The sequence below is a fragment of the Lissotriton vulgaris genome, chromosome 3_1 (genome assembly GCF_964263255.1).
Source record: "Lissotriton vulgaris chromosome 3_1, aLisVul1.2, whole genome shotgun sequence".
In the NCBI taxonomy this organism is placed as follows: Eukaryota; Metazoa; Chordata; class Amphibia; order Caudata; family Salamandridae; genus Lissotriton; species Lissotriton vulgaris.
The window spans coordinates 1,758,668,567-1,758,688,037 of record NC_141689.1 but is presented as its reverse complement, the minus strand read 5'-3'; positions in this window follow the sequence as shown (position 1 = coordinate 1,758,688,037).

Below are 19,471 nucleotides of genomic sequence, written 5' to 3'. Positions count from 1 at the left end.
AATCTCAGCCTCTGGTAATTATCTGGTCCACATCCCAGGCTACAGTTTTTTTGTACACCATCCCACCTCAGTTTGTACCAAGCCCTATGCAAATCAGTCTTGAGTTGACTTTAATAGAAACAGTTCAGCTTGAACAGCCAGACCAGGCGCTCATTGAGCTGAAACACAAGAAACACACATATGTGTGAAATATAGATGGACGGGGAAGCTGCCCGAGTAATTACCAGTGACTGATATTAATACAAGTATGCCATCCATCACTTTTTTTTTACTTACCTAAATCAACTCACATGCTTGATATGCCATCTGGAAGAGGCATCAATTGACTGCGGGCATTATTAGGGTTCAGTGCATACGTTATTTATTTGAAGCATCAGTCGCCACCGCCCGCATGGCGGCGGGGATCCTCCCGTAATCCTACCCCCCCGACACCCAATTCCCCCGCCATATTACTATGGACGGAAAGACCGCCTGCCGCTTTTCCGCCCGGTCAACGAGTTGACCGAGCGGAAAAGAGTTTAATATGGTGGCAATGTCTGTTAGACACTGCCAACCACATTACTATGCAGGCGGGGACATCCCTTTATGTGGCGGCAATGCAACGGTAAGGCATACAGTGTTAGACATTGGGGGCTCATTGCTGGCCCCCAAGGACTCTGGGGGGTGGGGGGTGCACATGGGAGTACCATAAAGTTTCATGCACAACATGGCAGGCAACGCGCGGTGCCTGCCATTTTGTGCATGGAAGTGCACATCAAGCCTTACTGGCATTGTGGCGGGCGGTGCTGAGTGGACCGCCCGCCACAATGACAGGAATGCAGGATGCGCCCGCCACAGTGGCGGGTGCATCCTAATTACCCCCACGGGACCCCCACCCTTAAGGCGGGCGGTCCCGTTTACCGATAGGGTGGTGGGCGGACAAAGTCTGCCCGTCAACCTAATGGGGCCCCTGATTTGCTGTCCCAGAAATTAATGGTGCTTGAAATCTACAATATAAAGGCTCGTACTCAACACCACCGCAACTTTAGACACTTCACCACACTGTGGAAGATTCTGATGTGGATATTTTGCCGCCAGGACTAGACTGAAGGAGGCCAAGAAAAAGGCAAGGCATACTCCATAAGGACAAAAATAATGTTTGAGCAACACCACTGGAGAAACACGGAACTCCAGCGTAAATTAGTTTAAAAGAGCATAACAAGATGACAAGCATTAAATCTGTCATTTTCTATATCACTTAACTTATGAGCAAGTATCTCCAGCATCTGCGTCTGATGCAGAAGAGACAAGTGTGTATCTTTAAAAAGCTATAAAATAGTGTGTTAAAGTTCAAAAATTGGCATAAAAGATTTAGTGTATCTTCTCACACTATGAGATAAAACAATCCCACGTGTATCCTGTGCCAGAAATTTGTGTCAAAGATTGCCGGCAACCAATGTCTAAATCCCATCCATTAATGCTGATCTAAGGTTGCATCATGATCACTGGTGGAACCATGTGTAGCCTCTCAGAAGCATTCACCTCAGGGCAGAAATATGGCACATAATACCACCTCTTCTGGAAGGATCACAGCAGTAAATTATTAAAGATAATTTGATGTATATTACATATACATGTGACAGGACAAACATTGATACTTCAATGCATCTACTCTGTGTCACAAAGGCATCTAAGCACAGGGAATTTCATGAAACAGATGAACAACTATGTTGGTAAGCTGTCAAAGTTGTTAACAGTGGGTATTTTGTCATAATATTTCAGCCCTTCATCTCAAAGCTATCTGGACATCTAAGTGATTCTTGTCTCCTCCATTGGAGCGCTCTAGATTTCTATGTGTTAAGCCTCCTCCCAGAGTTATATATCACAAAGGGACCATTAACTACAAGGGCCTGACTAATGGGGAAATAAACACTCAATTTGGCCAGTATAGACCATTAATAAAGAATAATTTTCACAGCTCTTAGAGAAATGTCCAATCAGACATAGAAATCAAAGGACTTTGAAAAGGTATTCAATCAAAGAACTTATTTAACAGTTTTGGATTCCAGAAATCCTAAATCGAGAGATATTTTTTGATTCAACTAATTATACTCCGATCCACCTAATTTAGCAATGAGTATGGCCAGGTGTCCCCTGCAAGTAGTGGAGCAGCACCATTAGTTACTTCACAGGCAGGTGGGGAGTCCGTTGCTTGTCCCTCCACAAAGGAGGGTTGTGATGTCATCTGGAGGCACCCGGGACAGAAACATTTATGGCGCACTCCAGCAGACTGCACACTGAAATGACCCCTTGGAGGGGTGCTGATATGTGTGGGCACTGGCAGGCAGGAAAGGGGACTATCCTGCGGGTGGTACTGGACCTTTTCTGCCCTACCTCGCGATGTCTGGAGTTGAACATTTTAGGGGGATCTGCCTGGTGACAGGTATCCTGGCAGAAACAGAGCACTATGTAGTGCCCTGGTGTTTGTGTTGCTATTGAACTGCAGGTATTGCCTATCCCTCTGCTAGACAGAGCGTAAGTTGCCACTTAGCTATTCTTACCAATAATCCCTGGGATGCTGTTGGTTCAGGACATGGGAGATGGATAAGGAAAAGAGGCCTTCTGGCATTATGCACAGTTGTATTGCTTGTACAATCTTTGAGCTCTTTTTTGCTGCTCTTATGTCCTATACTCCCATAACTATACTGTCTGCTTAACTATGGCTCTCTTTCTCACTAAAACTGTGTGAATAAAGATAACGGGCTATGCCCTGGTAAACCATAATCAATGTTGTTTCTCTTCTGGTAAGTTTTGTACAATGGGGGGCAGTGACATGGTGAGTTTTCACACTTGTATATAACATCGTACACTTCTTACAATTCATGTAATATGTACCAATTTAAACTATGTTGGTTTAAGCAGAGTGCCTAAATAACTGCATAATAAAACAAAAATAAAACAGCATACAGGCAGATGAAAAACGCAAAATGTGGTTACATGAAATGTGAGAAACCTGCACAATGTTTAGAATTATGGAAGCAATGAGCGTGAACTGTTTAAACGTAATGTTTAACAGATAATAAATGAAAGAGAATTTAGAGTCCATAAATAGGATGTCTGCTCTTGCTTTAAATTTTCCATGCGTAACCTTAACATTTAGCTCATGGACTGGAAATCTCCAGCTTACCACGAGGTGTCTTTTGTTAATAGTCGCAGGACATTCAATGCAATACCTTTCGGTGTGCAGTACCTCCCAGGAGACAGTTAGGACTGTTAAATGTGACCCATCTTATCTAAAATGTTGTAAATTTCCAAAATGGTTTACCAAATAAAAATATCTAAGGGGCTGATTACGATGGTGCGCGGACAAAGTTCACCCGCCATCGCAGATGCAAAAGGGATCGCCCGCCATAGGTGCGGTGGTCCCGCTATACGAATTGGGATGTGCCCGCCACACTGGCGGGCGCATCCTGTATTTTTACAATGCGGCGGGCGGCAGCATCTGCCACAATGTAAAAATACATGTTATGCATATGTATGTACAACGTGACAAGCACCGTGCGGTGCCTGCCAGCTTGTACATGAATATGTATGGGGGTACCATAGGTACCCCCACGTGCAGCACCCCACCCCCCCGGGGGCCCGCAATGGACCCCCAAAGGCATTCACCGCCTATATTTTTGCGTCGGAATTTCCACCCAAAAAGACAGTCATACAAATGCACTCGGTGGTGCCTGCACGGCACCGCCGCCATTGCCCCATAGTACCTTGTCCCGCAAGGCAGGCGGAAATGGACCGCCTTAAGGGACCACGGCGGACGGTCTTTCCGTCCGCAGTTTCCCAATTTCCACCGCTATCCGAATTTGGCGGTGTGAATATTCAGGGTGATGGTGGGCGGGCCGGTGGTCCTCACTGCCGGCTCGGTGGTGGCAGACTTCCCGCCTTCGTAATCGGACCCTAAGTCTGCAGCAGACTCAGCAAAGTGCAGTCTTCCAAAACAGAGTAATGCCAGGAAGAGATCATCGTAAAGGTACTGCTACTTGTATTACATAGTACTTCATATTATTCACAAGTTCCCCTATTTTATAGGAATCACTGACAGAATAACGACGTCGAAAATATCGACGTCAAAAATATCTGAGGTGGAATATCGGCGTCAAAAATATTGTAGTCCTATCTACATTAAGGTAAGTAAAAAATATCGAAGAAAAATATAGTTGTAAAAAACATTGTTGAAAAAATATAGTTTTTTAAAAAAATGTTTACAAATAATATAAAATTAAATAAATAATACATATAATTAAAATACAAATATTTAAAAATATATTTAAAATTATAAGTAATACATAATAGAAAAAAATAAACATACATATATTGTTATAATATTTACCTACTTAGGGGACGATTTCGATTCAGTAAAATGACCTACGAATAGCCGTACGGAGCATATTTCCCGTACGAATCGTACACCTTAAACGTCCCCGTATGTACGATGAAGTACGATCCGAACCCAAAGCAGATCTTCGTACGAATTGTACGAAAGAGCATACGACTTAATAATCCGTACAAATCGCATTCGGAACACGTGGTACTCGACATCCGTACATATCGAAGCAGCTTTTTCTATGGGAGCTCAAAACGTCCGTAAAAGCAGATTTCGACTCAAACCACGTACGAACCCAACCGCCCCGGGTACGCGAGTACACCCCATGATTGCAGGGGTACGGTGCTTTGGGGTACGGTGCTTTGGGGTACGGTGCTTAGGGGTACGGTGCATAGGTCCGTAGGTGTACGGTGCGTAGGGGTATGGCAATTAGGGGTACCCCCATGATTGCAGGGGTATGGTGCATATGTGATTGTGTGGCTCTCTGAACGAATTGCTCATACAACGTTTTCTGTACAAATCGCGTTCTTGTTCCCCGGTCCAGATCGTACTTGTCGGATCGTACAGCAAGTTTACGATTCGTACGGTTCACCGTAAGGGTCCGTATCGTACAGATTTTCCCTTGCTTTTCGTACGGTTCACAAATATTCGGACGTATTTTTTTCCTACGAATCGTACTGCGCGATTTGGATGGATTTGTACTATTCGTACAGAAAGGGCTAGGAATTTTAATCGTCGTATGGATTAGTTTCCTGATTCGGAATCGACCCCTTAGTAATATTTACAATTAATTACTCTAATAACTTATAAATTGTTAAAAAACATTTTATAAATTATAAATACATACATACACAGACAACAATAATATAAATCAAAATATCCAAACTATATATAACTAATTATAATAAATAATTTTAAATAAACTAGACACTACATTAACTAAAATAATAAATATTGGATAGCGTAGGGGTTCAATTTACTGATCCAACTCCAAAGAGTGGAACAGTAGGGAAAGTGTTGGATAGCGTAGGGGTTAAAATTACTATTCCAACTCCAGAAAGTAAAACAGTAAGGAAAGTGTTGGATGGCATAGGGATAAAAATTACTATTCCTACTCCAGAGGGTGCAACAGTAGGGAAAGTGTTGGAAAGCGTAGGGGTTAAAATTACTATTTCAAATCCAGAGGGTGCAACAGTAGGGAAAGTGTTAGATAGCGTAGGGGTTGAAATTACTATTCCAACTACAAAGGGTGCAACAGCAGGGAAAGAGTTGGATAGCATAGGGGTTAAAATTACTATTCCAACTTCAGAAGGTGCAACAGTAGGGAAAGTGTTGGATAGCGAAGGGGTTAAAATTACTATTTCAACTCCAGAGAGTGCAACAGTGGGGAAAGTGTTGGATAGCGTAGGGGTAAAAATTACTATTCCAACTCCAGAGGGTGCAACAGTAGGGAAAGTGTTGGATAGCGTAGGGGTTAAAATTACTTTTCCAACTCCAGAGGGTGCAACAGTAGGGAAAGTTTTGGATAGCGCAGGGGTAAAAATTACTATTCTAACTCCAGAGGGTGCAACAGTAGGGAAAGTGTTGGATAGCGTAGGGGTCAAAAACATTAATAATAATTAAAGTAAGATTTTTACAACAAATTAATCAACAATACCAAGAAATAATTTAACAAAATTATTACCAATGAATAATTAATTAGTAATTAAAATAAATACAATTAAATATTAATTATTAAAAAATTCTTAACAAATAATAATATAATGGAAAAAAAAATCAATACCACAAAACAATAATTATGAAAACACATTTAGCAATTAATAATCAATTAACAGTAATTTATTGATAAACACAAATACATTTTTAAAAATCGAATTTAATTAATAATTAATAACTAATAAACAATCCATTAAAAAATAAAATAATTATTACACATTTATTACCAATTAATAATTGATTAACAATAATTTAATTATCAATACTCAACACAAAAACATATTTACTTTATTTCAAGTAAATTACTACCCACCCTATTACCCTATAATCTCACAACACAATTCAATAATAAATTAATACACTTCATATAATTACCAATTAATTGATTATTAAAAATGAATTACCAATTAATAAAAATAAATGACCAATTTATAAAACTGAATTGCCAATTAATAAAAATTAATTACCAATTTATAATTAATTAACATAAAACTATTTATAAATACCAATTAATAAAATTACATATTCACTTAATTACAATTAAATTATTTCCAACCCTATTCCCTTAAAAATCCACAACCCACTACAGAACTAAAATGTTAAATTTAATTAAACATATTCAATAATTCCTAAAAAATATTTAATTAATTTACTATAAATAAATTACTTCCCACCCTATTCCCCTATAAACCCACAACCCGCTACGGTACTAAAATGCATAAATTAAAAGAAATGATTACTAACTTCTAAAAATGTAACACATATATTTAAAAATTAGTACATTAATTAACAAAAATGATAAAAACAAACATCTATATAAGTAAAAACGAAAGTATGTCTGTTTGTCCTTTATGCATTACTACACCATTCATCCGATCGCCATGAAACTTTCGGAAGTTGTTGAGTACACTTCCGCGAAGGTTTCTGGCAATAAATAAATAAATAAATAAAAGGAAAAATTTGTTAAATATCGTCACCCCGGCCCCCCAGGGTCCTCATAATCTTTCCAATACTGAACATTTACAGTTTACGGTGCGACGCGCTTTTGCAATGACCATCAACAAAGCACAAGGACATTCGCTGCAAGTGTGTGGACTAGATTTGGAGAATCAGTGCTTCTCACATGGACAACTGTATGTGGCCAGCTCACTTGGCGGAAAACCTTCTGATTAATCTTTCGAATACTGAAATAGACAGCCAATTTGCGAGCATCGTCGACAGTTATAACCCCCAAACGGAAATTGATTGGTCAATCTACATCAGAAGCACGGAAAAAAAAGGCATTACGAGCTTCAGAAACAGACGAGTACGGGAAGCAAGATTAGAAGCTGTTGGAATACAAACTGCTCAAGCCCGTAATTCTCAAACGAATGAGCAACGAGAATCAAGATTGGAAGCCGATCGAGTACGCACTGCTCAAGCCCGTTTTTCTCCAACGAACAAGCATAGAGAATCAAGATTGGAAACAGATCGATTACGCACTGCTCAAGCCTGCTCGAATGAAACAGGAGAGCAACGAGAATCAAGATTGGAAAACGATCAATTACGCACTGCTCAAGCCCGCTCAAATGAAACAGGAGAGCAACCAGAATCAAGATTGGAGGCCAATCGAGGACGCACTGCTCAAGCCACACTTAGAAATGTTTTCAATATTAAAATGAATGTTTCAATAACAATGACACAATGTAAATTGAATGTTATCATAACGAGTTTCCTTGAATTTCCTTTCTTCTGAGATTGCAGCAACGCGCGACGGGGAAGCTAGTATAAAATAAAATACATAACACTAATATTAATATCGATATTAGTATCATCTATATTTTTACTATCGATATTACTAACTTCGATTTTAACAAGAACAATATTTCTTACCTTCAGGTTGATATTCTGATCATCGATATTCTTGATTGCGATACTTTGTCCCTCGAAATTATGAACTCGATAGTATTGCCTGTTGATATTAAAAAATCGATATTTAGACTGTTTACCGTTTTATAGTTGGTCGTCTCTCTCCCATCTATACCCCACCATTCAACAAGTGACAGATAAACTTTTTTCGGTTACTGCACCCCATAGGGTGACTTCAATTTAAGTTTCTACAGTTTAGCTGCTCCTGCAGTGGAGTCGCAGGTGCTGCTCTGTATATTTTTGTTTTTTATTTATTAGAGAGCCAGTAGAAATAAGAGCTAGAGATGAGGTAAAGATCTGAATATAAATTTCCCTAGCAAAAGTAACTTTTATTTAGTGCAAACGGTATGCTGGCTATGTTTTCCTACCTTATTTATCGTGTTGAGTAGTCTCTTTTGCAGCCTCCCAAGTCTTGACTGGTGCAAGTGACACTATGTTGTTGGTTATATTGGAGGCAAATGTTGCGTAAAGAGGGCTGCACCCCATCTTGAATCACAAAACTGCCTTGGGCATTTGCAGGTAATGACTGGACATCCAAGAGAAAGATATTTAACTTATCTTGGGAGTTCAAGAACTTTACAGGCAAGTAGAAAATTGTTACAATGTGTATTTCTCTCTAACATGTATTTCTCTCCTTTTCATTCTATTGACACTTATATGATGTAATTAAATTTATGGTATGTTCCTCCTTCCCATCACTTTTCCCAGTTGGTACATCCCTTGTTTCCTGGAGGCTACCCTAGAATGTAGAGTAAGTGGTTCTAGCTACTAGAGCGACTGAATACTGGTGGAGAGAGGAGTGGGGAATAAGGAAGAGTCCTTACCTGATGAAGTTTCTGACTTTTTATCAGAAATACTTTCCCAGAAATGGTAATTCATTCTCAAACACGTCTACTAAAATTACAGCTGTGCACAGAGAATCTGCAGAGCAGTTAACGAACCTTGAGCACAAGTTCGAAGTCTCCCATTGGATCCCAATTTTAAATCGAGGATGCTGACACATGTTCACAAGAATTGTTGACACTCATCAGTCTTGTGTTGGTAGATTTGCCAACAATTGTAGGGACAGCATGGTGTCAGGTCAGGACGGTGAAGACATTAATCACTATGGTGGTCGTATACAAGCAGGTTCTATAGAGCTAGTGCTAATGCACACCAGTCAAACATTGACAGGTGCCCAGTTCCCCTCACTTTGTTATTCCACTATCTTACTTTCAGATCGTTGAACTACCTGGTTTTTAATAGCAGAGCCTTAAAACCTTTTCCAGCAGCCCATCTTCCACAGTAGATTGTCTTTAGAGTGTTAGAGGTCCACCAGGGGCTATATTGGCCCTTATCCAGCCTAGCATTTTTGATATGGAAACTGTTTGTTATCCCATCAGAAGGTGGACCAAAAGGGGCAGAGACAGGTGCAGGGTGTCCTTCGTGGCTGCCAAATCCTGCCCTGAAAAAAAACGTAATAGTGCTATTTCTTTTGTGTGGCACATGTGCGGAATCTGACAGAGGTGTAATTTTATGATTAAATACTTAACGCTGATTCCATAGTTCTCCGGCAGAGAAACGCAGCCTTTACCTTTCTAAATACAAATGGAAAGGCATTCACCTAAGATATGAAAGACAGCCCCGTTCCCCGTTGCCATGGCCCAGAGCGTGACTATGGCAACCTTGCGCTTCCTCTTTACTCTTCCCTTCCTGTGTGTCTGCATCTCTGGAAGGCGCACGAGGCGCTGACGCACCAGCCACTCATTATTTTCAGCTGTTGAACATCGATGCCTCATATTAGCTAACACCAGCAGAGTGGTCATGTTTAATTCCCATCTCTGAACTGGGTGGAAAGCATTTTCTAGGGATTAGCAGACAGATGGTGCAGCGCCGCCTTTTGAAAATGGCGTCAAGCCAGGGTGTTAACTCTCCAGTCAGTTTAACATCAGGGACTCGCAGATGCACCATTAGCACAAAAAAGAATGCACTTCTCTGGCTGGGGAATGGTAATGCTTTCTGTATATTCCGGCTTTGGACAGCAGAGGATAAAAAAAGAGTCCGTCAGCGCAAGACGTCGACATCTGCCAGAGACTTGTCAGTCACTCTGCGCTCTCGAGGTCATTTTATTCCTCAAGCACTTTCAACCTGTGTTACCATGTGAAGGATGCGGCCCCGAGAAGGGCCGGCAGCTGTCACTCACCTGACTGTAACATTTAATTGTATTTATTTTGTTTTCCTTCATTTTAGGAGAGTCTGGCCCCAGAGGGCAGCGGGGGTCGTACAGAGCAAGGACGAAACAGAGCAAAGGAGCAAGCTTGGTGTGCTTACAGAGGATTATACAGCCGCTGTGATTCAGCCACAGTTATTGGATTTACAATTCAATGATTCAGCTTCATATAATTGCTAAGGGTCACAAAGGTTACGGATTGGAATTCCAGTTGTTCCCTGGTCAATGTTCATGGATCGATCGTTGTAGAAGGTGGTGAAGGTTGCACACGTTTGTGGACCAGGAATAATTTACTTCAGTTTTAGAATTTGTCGGATGCAGGAGATCCATCAAAAGGCAGGCCCTCCCTTCTGTAGAAGGAATTGGGAGGGATGAAGGGGGCAATCAAGACCGACTACCATTTTGTGTGTGTAAAAGGACGCTTTATTTGAAACAGGTGCACATCACATACATTAAAAACTGGCAACCGCCTCACAAAACTATAACCTCTCTAAACATCGAGTTACCTGACCCCTTAGGTTTTCTCTCCTCCACCCCTGCGATCCCCACATGATACAATCCCCCACTCTGAATATACAAATATGCAATTCCATTACATCCTCATAGTATCCACTTTTCTCCCCTACATCCTAACTCCAAAACCTGCCAATACCTACAGCCCTATCTGCCTTCTTGCAACTGTAACTAAGCCCCTCTAATGTAACTCCAAAACTGTTTACCCTTTCCCCGCTCCCGTTCCCCAAATCCCCAAACATAATGATAAAGAACCGAACTCCAGCCAAACTTGGCCAACATCAACCCAAACTCCACCTGCACCTGTTCAAAGCGACAAATACATACAGAATTCCCCCTGTGCACCTGTCCCAAAACGCCGCCTCCCTAACACCCATACTCGCAATTAAAAACCCACCACCAGCCAAATCCTAAGGGTGGGAAGGCGGGACAAGCTACTTTTTGCGCTCCCAGCCACCAGGTTTCAATACCTAAAATGGTGGCTGGGAGGAAGTGGACCCCGGCTATATAGCCTCATTGGGCTTGTTGGGCTATATTGGGCTGCCTTTGGGCTATTCCCAGGCAGCCCAAAAGCGGCAAAATGGCCGCTCCCATGTTCGCCCATTTTCCCCTCCAAACCTGCCCGGGGGGCAGACCTCACAGCTCGGCTGCCCCCAAATCCCCCTTCTCGGGCTGTGAGATCGACAGTGATGGTATGAGGGGCATGGTCTAGCCCTGTGGTTCCCAAACTGTGCGCGGCGGCGCCCCGGTGCGCCGTAAGGAGGTGCCAGGGGCGCCGCGCACACTAGGGTGACCAACCGTCCGTTAATTCCACGGGCCTTTTATCTGTAATTTTGGCCATCACAGGGAGCAGCGCTGCTCCTCTGTGAGAGGCCTCACCCCCTGCTGCTGGAGGCGCCTCGCACTTCTCCAGGAACACAAGAGCAGCTCCTCCCGCCCACTGTCATCCAGTATGCCGCTGATTGCCACTTACTGAATGACAATGGGGCAGTCTGGGGGTGTGACACCATGTGTAGCGCCCTCCTCCTGCCTCAGTGTACAGAAGGGCATTCTGTATGATAAAAAGTAAAACGCCCACGCTGCAACGTTAGAAAACACTTCATTTTCATTCAAAGAAGCCCATAAAATAAGTTTAAAAGAACAGGTTATCGTTCTCTCACTGTCCTGTCATTTTAGAACTTAAGTATTTTCAATATTGTATTCAAGAAAGCCATGGTTGCTCCTTTTTTTTATTTTCAGGAACTAGCAACCATTGACAAAGCCAATAGTCCTGGCTTGTTGAGGTGTAATGATACTTGCTGTATTATATATCTGGATGCAATGACAGAGACAACATAATACCAGTGAGGCGGAACACTATGCTAAGCGCAGATTTTTAGCCTAGGTGTTTTAAGCTGCGCTCTTAATTACGTCAAACACCCCCTTTGAAGAGACCCCCCCAGTTTTTTTACACAGCTTAAAGCCCTGGAAACAACACCATTTTACAGTAACCTCACATCCTGGCACTGTGCATCATGCATGACTTCCAAGTTTTCAGTCTGCCTATGTGCAGGGGCATAGTGAACTCTCCACCAGCCCACCCCTTGCTGTAGTTCATTCTTGATGGGACTCTTCTGCCTGCAACTCTGCAAACAAAGGCTCAGCTCATAATGTGAAAAGGTGGGTGAGTAAATAAGTGAAGGAATGTCTGAATGGCTGGATGGATTACGGAAAGGATGAATGCATGAATGAAAGGGGGAATGGATAGATAATGAAAGAAAGGATGGATGGATGAGTGAATGAATGGAAGTATGGATGAGAGAAAAGGTAAATAGATGGATGTATGGGTGGAAGGGTAGATGTATGGGTGGATGGGTAGATGGATGGGTAAAAGTGTGGATGGGTGTGTGAAAGAATGGATGAGTGAAAGGGCAGCTGATGGGCGTGTGAATTGGTGTATGGGTTTGTGAAAGGGTGGATGAATGAAAGGGTAGATGATGGGCAAGTGAATGGGTGGATGGATGAATTGATAAGTGAAATGGTGAATGGATGGATGAGTGAAAGGGTGGATGTAAGGATTGATGAGTTAGTGAAAGGGGGTAGATGGACAAAAGGATGGATAGATGAGTGAAGTGAAAGGGTGGATGGATGAGAGAACGGATGGCTGGATGAGTGAACGGATGGTTGGATGAGTGAAAGAATCGATGAGTAATCGGATCAATGGATGGATTCATGAATGGATGAGTAAATGGGTGGGCAGATGGATGGATAAGTGAAAGGGGGATGGAGAGAGAAAGGGAGGATGAATGACTGAAAGGGTGAATGGGTGGAAGGATAAATGACTGGGTGAATGGATGAGTAAGTAAATGGGTGGATGGATGAGTAAGTGAATGGATGGCTGGGTGGAAGAGTGGATGCATGGATGATTGTACAAATGGATGGGGTGGGTAGATGAATAATGGATGGATGAGTGAAAGGGTGGATGGAGGGATGGATGAGTGAAATGATGGACGGAAGGATATATGGTGGATAGGTGAGCAAATGGTTGAATATGTTTGGATATAGATGGGCACACAGATGGAAGGGCAGACCTTTTTAGTGTAAAAATAAGGCTGGGGATACTGATTACGACAGACCAAACTCAATGTTCCATTTTCTCAGAGCGGGTCTCAGTACCAAAAGGTACTGAAAGCAGCAGCTGGCATAAATAAGGGTTTGGGACCAGGCACTCTGTTGGGGGAAAAAATTATGGATTGGGATGCAGCCACAGTGATTGCCAGTGGATGAGATTAATAATCCAAGCCTTCCAACCAATATAATAACTTCATTGCGTCCCAAATACTTTAAGGAAGATAACAGGAGGTACATACCACCCACCCACCCACCGGTAAAAAAATGGCGGGGAGCCACGGCCAACTGCCGATTAGGTCAGGGGAGCCACAGGTGAAAAAAGTTTGGGAACCACTGGTCTAGCCATTGAACAGTTTGAGTGCAGTGGCATACCTAGCCAGGCGCGCAACACCCATTGGACTCACCGGGCTTCAGCCCCCCCGTCGTGTATGGCAGCCCGGGATGAGACAGATCCCGGGCACACACAGAGCCGCACCCGAACGTTCACAGGTCTTTAAAAGACCATTTGAATGTTAATTAGGCCTTGCAGTTGTTTCACCCCTTCTAAGAGCCCCTGCAGCTCCACTCTGCCTACTGATTAACGGTTCAGCCCTCCCCGAAATTTTTTCTTAGCCCTCCCCCGAAATTTGGCTCTAGTTGCGCCTCTGTACCTAGCCCTTTGGCCGCCCTTGGCAGTCCTTGTCTTTGCCGACCGCGGCGGCCGCATTGAAATGCAGGACGGGTGGGTGCTGGTGAGAGTCAGCCGATTGGCGCCCTGCGACGGCAGGTACTAGCTGGAGGAGGCTACCATCCCCAAAGCTCATGCCGCCCCCTGCCTCCCCCTTGCTACTCCACTGTTTGAGTGCATACCATGAAAATGCCTGTTTTCTTGTTTTATTTTTACACTCTGGATTTCTATATACAGGGTTGATTCGGAGACTGTGAGTTACGGTATGGCCACCTCGGACCGTAATTGTGTTGGTTCGACAGCATGATTTGCTGTTATTGAAGGCTATGAAAATGATATACTAGGGGGCATATTTACAAGGAAGTGACAGAGCGCGGAGCTGTGGCAAATGTTGCAGTGCCACGCTCTGCCATTTCCAAAAATGCTTGGATGTGCTGTATATACAACAATACAACGCACCCCTGTGTTTACCCCTAGCGCTGGTGTTAAAAATAGCTGCCTATCGCCAACGCACAGACCCTTGCACCTCAGTGCAAGGGTACCTGCGTTGCAGGGAATGATTGTTTATGTGCTCCAACATGTTCTTTCCTGCACATAAATAATAAAAAAATGGCGATTTGTTACTTCTTTGTGCAGTACACATAGAAGTAGAAATCCACCATTATTTAATGACTGTTTATGCGCAGAAAGGAACACCTTCCTGCACATAAACAATCAATATTGGCATTTTGGTCTTTCTATGTGTGCTGCAGGATAGAATAGAAAAAGCAAAAATGAGGAGAAATAAAAGTATTTCTGCCCGTTGTGCCATTCTAATGCCTGCTACTCCATGTCGTTAGTTTTTAGCATTGCCTCGGATTCACAGATCCTTGTAAATCTGGGGTAATGTCAAATAGCAATGGGTGTTGCAGTGCAACGCCCACAGGGATAACCATTGCATGCCCCTTTCACGCAGATACCTACGTGAAAGGGTACCATATTTACAAAGCAGCGTTAAGACACAAAAAGTGGCTTAACGCCACTTTGTATATATGGTGCAGGGCATTGCGCCACAGGATTGTTAAAAAAATGTGACATTCTGATGGCACAATCCCCTTCTAAATATGCCCCTAGGTTTAGAAATTGATGCAGAATGATAGGAGGAGACGTAGCTGGTCTTTGAATATAGGCAGTGATTTATCTACATTTTCTGTGACCAACATTTAGGCATTCAGCATTGTGCGGGTCACCTTCAAGGATTGTGGAGTCTGTCTGGAGTCTCCTATAACATTTCAGTTGACAATGTCGGAGAACCTGAGACAACAGAGGTGCAAAACGTTGCATGGAGGAAGAATGAATATTTTTTCGCTTGAGAAACTTCGCTTGATCCAAGCAGTTCTCATCAATTTGTTGTCACATGGCTACTGAACGATAACTCCGAATCGATTTAAAATCTGAGGGCCTAGGTACATTGTGCTAGTTTGAGGATAAAACCCTCAAGGTTAATGTCCAATAGCTAGAGTTGCTATTGGCTCTCTGAGAAGGAGAACAAACTTTGGGGCATATTATCAAGAAGTAGCGTTAACATTATCGCCACTTTAGCGGCAGAAAACTGCTGCTAAAGCGGCGATAATGGGCTTGATAATACGCCCTTGTGATTTCCCATAGAAGCCCATGTTAACACAAGAACATGGGCTTCTATGGGAATTTACAAGGGCATATTATCAAGCCCATTATCGCCGCTTTAGCTGCAGTTTTGTGCCGCTAAAGCAGCGATAATGTTAACGCTGCTTCTTGATAATATGCCCCTCTGTTTTCATTGAGTTTAGTTTGAGAGGTACAGCAGACATCCTGGATTTGCACACATCCTTGATTTGATGATGCTGAGTAATGATCTGAGATAAAATAATAAGTGTTGCTTTACATTTTAAATATGCATATGCCAATATATGCATACTTTAACAGCTATGGTTGATCATTTTGGGCGCTCTGAAGCAAGCCACTCTTTGACTGCACCGTGCCTTTGAGAAGGGGATGCTGGGACAGGTGAGTGGTTATCCATGCATGTTTTTACTGCAGGCAGCAATTTATGACAACTAAACAAAGAAGTTGCTCAAGTATCAAACTACAATAGTGCTTTACAAAGGCCAGTATACATTCCAGAACCTGCTTTGCAAGCTTGAAAATTCTGGTGACATAGTGTGAGTCAGAAACGTCTATGCATGGTGTAATGCCTAGAGCACATATCTGGAAAGTATTGAAAAGGTACAGTAACGTATATTCAGTTTTTTTACCCTGAGAATAACAAAGCACAGTCAAGCAAAAGTAGCAATTCTTGAGCTGCGTTTTGTCGTGGTGCTTTGGGATAGATGGAGGATTTAATATTTGTTCAAAATAACACTAGCGTGCACAGGTGTCATATTTAGCAGAAATGTTTGAAAATGAATCAGCATATATAGGAGTATTACCTACTTGCCTACAAAGTTCTGTTTGAGGGATAAATTACTGGAATATTAGAGGAACAATTCTGTGTACTCTATTTATTCAAAGTAATCAAGAAATATAAAATATCTAACTTTTTAAAAGGGCTCATGATTCAACATGTAGCTTATATGAGATATGCATGTAGAGAACGTGGAATTCTGGGGCTGATTATGATGGGGTGCGGACTAGGTCCTCCCGCCATCGTAGCAGTGTTTTGGACCACCCGCCAGACATGCAGCGGTTCCACCACTGCGATTAGAATGCGCCCGCCATAATGGCGGGCGCATCCTGGGCTTTTCACATTGTGGGCGGTGCTGCTGGCTGCAGCACCGCATGCAATGTGAAAAGTGTGTGCACAGCATTTACCTGCACTACGTAGCAGGCACAAAGCGGTGCCTGCCACTTGGTACCTGGAAATGAGGGGAGTACCATGGGTACCCCCCAGTGCAGCAACAGCCACCCTGAGGGGGGCCCGCAACGGGTCCCCAAACCCAATCCTCACCAATCTTACCATGGCGGCATTGCCGCCATGGAAAGGCCTTCCCAAACCCATATCCTGATCTTGTGGACTGTGCCTGCTAGGCACCGCCACCATTTCAGGGGCCCTGCACCATCCTCCAGGCAATCGGTGCTATTGCCTTTGGTGGGAAAGTGGCGGACAGGCTTTGCGTCCGCCGCAATACCCACAGCCATTCTAATTTGGCGGTGGGTAATGAGCTTGGTGATGGCGGAAGAACCGCCCCATCTGCAGTGGCGGTCCTTTCGCCATCATAATGACTCCCCTGTTCGTTCTTTCTATTATTATTATAATAATAATAATAATAATAATAATAATAATAATAATAATAAATATTATTATTATTATTATTATTATTAATAATAATAATATTATTAATATTATGTTAATGGTAGTAGTATTATTCTCATTAGCATTGTCTCATCATTATTATTAGTAACATTCTTTTTTCAGTGCATGCTACCACTTTTGTGCCATTTCATATGTGGTTCAATAATAAATAGGTTCTATTTTTTACAAATATTACCCAACTCTGAGTATACAATGAACTGAAGTCTACATCAACAAAAACTATGACGATAGAGTAGCTATGATGGACATAGGTACCACTTGCAGGTAGGACAGAGGACAACATGGGATTTCAAATGCACCAAATTCGTGGATTTAAGCAACTATCTCATAGCCCTGGGCCCTATCGCCATAGGCAATGAGAACACCAAATGCAGACTGTGAGCCATTCAAGCAGGGCACTTTTGTGTGATAAAGGTATGCCACACAGTGATACTGGGGATATATCTGGATTAGTTAGTGCCTCCCATCTTACTCACACAGCTCCATCATGATAGTGCTTGACCGCACTGATTCTACTGTTGCCTTCACTGTAGAATTGTTTTTATTTATTTACTCTACCTTATTTATTCTATAGTTCTGCTTCACCAGTTGGTATTCGAGCACGTTAAAGAGAACAGTAGCTGCATCTGCAAAGATATGCTTTCAAAAGAGCAGTCCACGAAAATGGGAGTTACAAAAGTGGTCAGGGAGAATGAGGGATAGAGCGAGAGAAGGGTGTCTTTGAGGTGTTTACACACCGAACACTGTAAAAAGGAAATACACTAAACAAACATTGCCTATGGAATTCAGACAAGTAGAGTCTTAGAAGGAGATGGTCCCTGATAGAGAGAAGCTCAACCCAACCCTGAATTTAATTATCTTAAAAAAGTCTTTGTCCATTTTTCGTAAAGAGAGTATGTCAGCAGCTATTTTTTACTTGATCATGATGTTGTTCCAAATTGCATAGACAGAATTATAACGATCAGCCTATAGTGGGTCTTTTCCAGCCCCTTGTGTGAGACAGAAGGCGGACTCAAGACGCTACAAGACCCAGCGCCCTTTCCTTCAGCACAGGTAACTTCATGCACTAAAGACTATAACATCCACCCTTCAGTGGGCCTCTTCTAGCCCCTTGTGTGTGAGAGAGAAAGCAGGGGTCTAGACACTACAAGCCTCAGTGTGCTTACCAGCAGCTTCTGGGCCAAGACAGGCATGTCTGAGCCTGTCAGAGCCTAATAGAGACAGGGCTCGGCCACCCCTCTGGCAATAGGAAATTGACATCAAATGAAGCTGGTAGGGAGAGCCTCGCAGTTAAACTGATAATAAACTATTTGAATGGCGCAATGGACGTGATCGATAATGAAATCAAATAACTAGTAGAAAGAATTAGGATGATAAAGAATAGAATCGAGGAGGTCCGCATTCTATCATCATTATTTCCATCAAACAACACATCAAATGGGACAGCCCATAGTGGGCAAAGAATACAAGTTAAATTCCTGTCACAAATATGGCTGTAACTAATAATCTTGTGGTGTTCATGAATCGCTCAGTGGTAACCATGTTTCACTTTCCACTACTACCATCTCTCCTCTCGCCAAGAAGAAAATGGAGAAAGGCCCCACAAAGATCACAAGAGTAAAGGCCATACACATACAGTTTATTAATGAGGGCACCAGGCACAAGACTGGTGTGAACCTGCTTAATATGGACTCAATTTAGACACCAAATCATTGCATTATGAATTGACCAAGAATGTGGTAAACATGGAGGCCTAGATAAGATCTTCAGTAGAAGTCGTCCAAAATAAACTGGTAGACTTGGAGACAGCAATATCTGTCCTATTAGGTACTCTGAAAGATCTGAATAAGATGCCATCCTATCAAGTCAAGCAGTTCTCTTGGCAGGACAACAATGGTTGATTGGGTGTGTGTAACAAACTACCTATGAGGTGGAAAGTATCATTCACTAGGGAGTGATTGACGATTACACCCACTGGTGATGGGCAATTAATTGAGATAGATAGGCAGAATCTGACACTCATCTTAACCACCAATTGTATTTCTAGTAACCACCTTAGGGTTGAAATCAGTTCTGTCAATTTAATCAATAGAGGGAATTCTATGGATTACATACTTCCTTCTAGAGATCCTGAGCGCTTGGCCACCCTCAAAT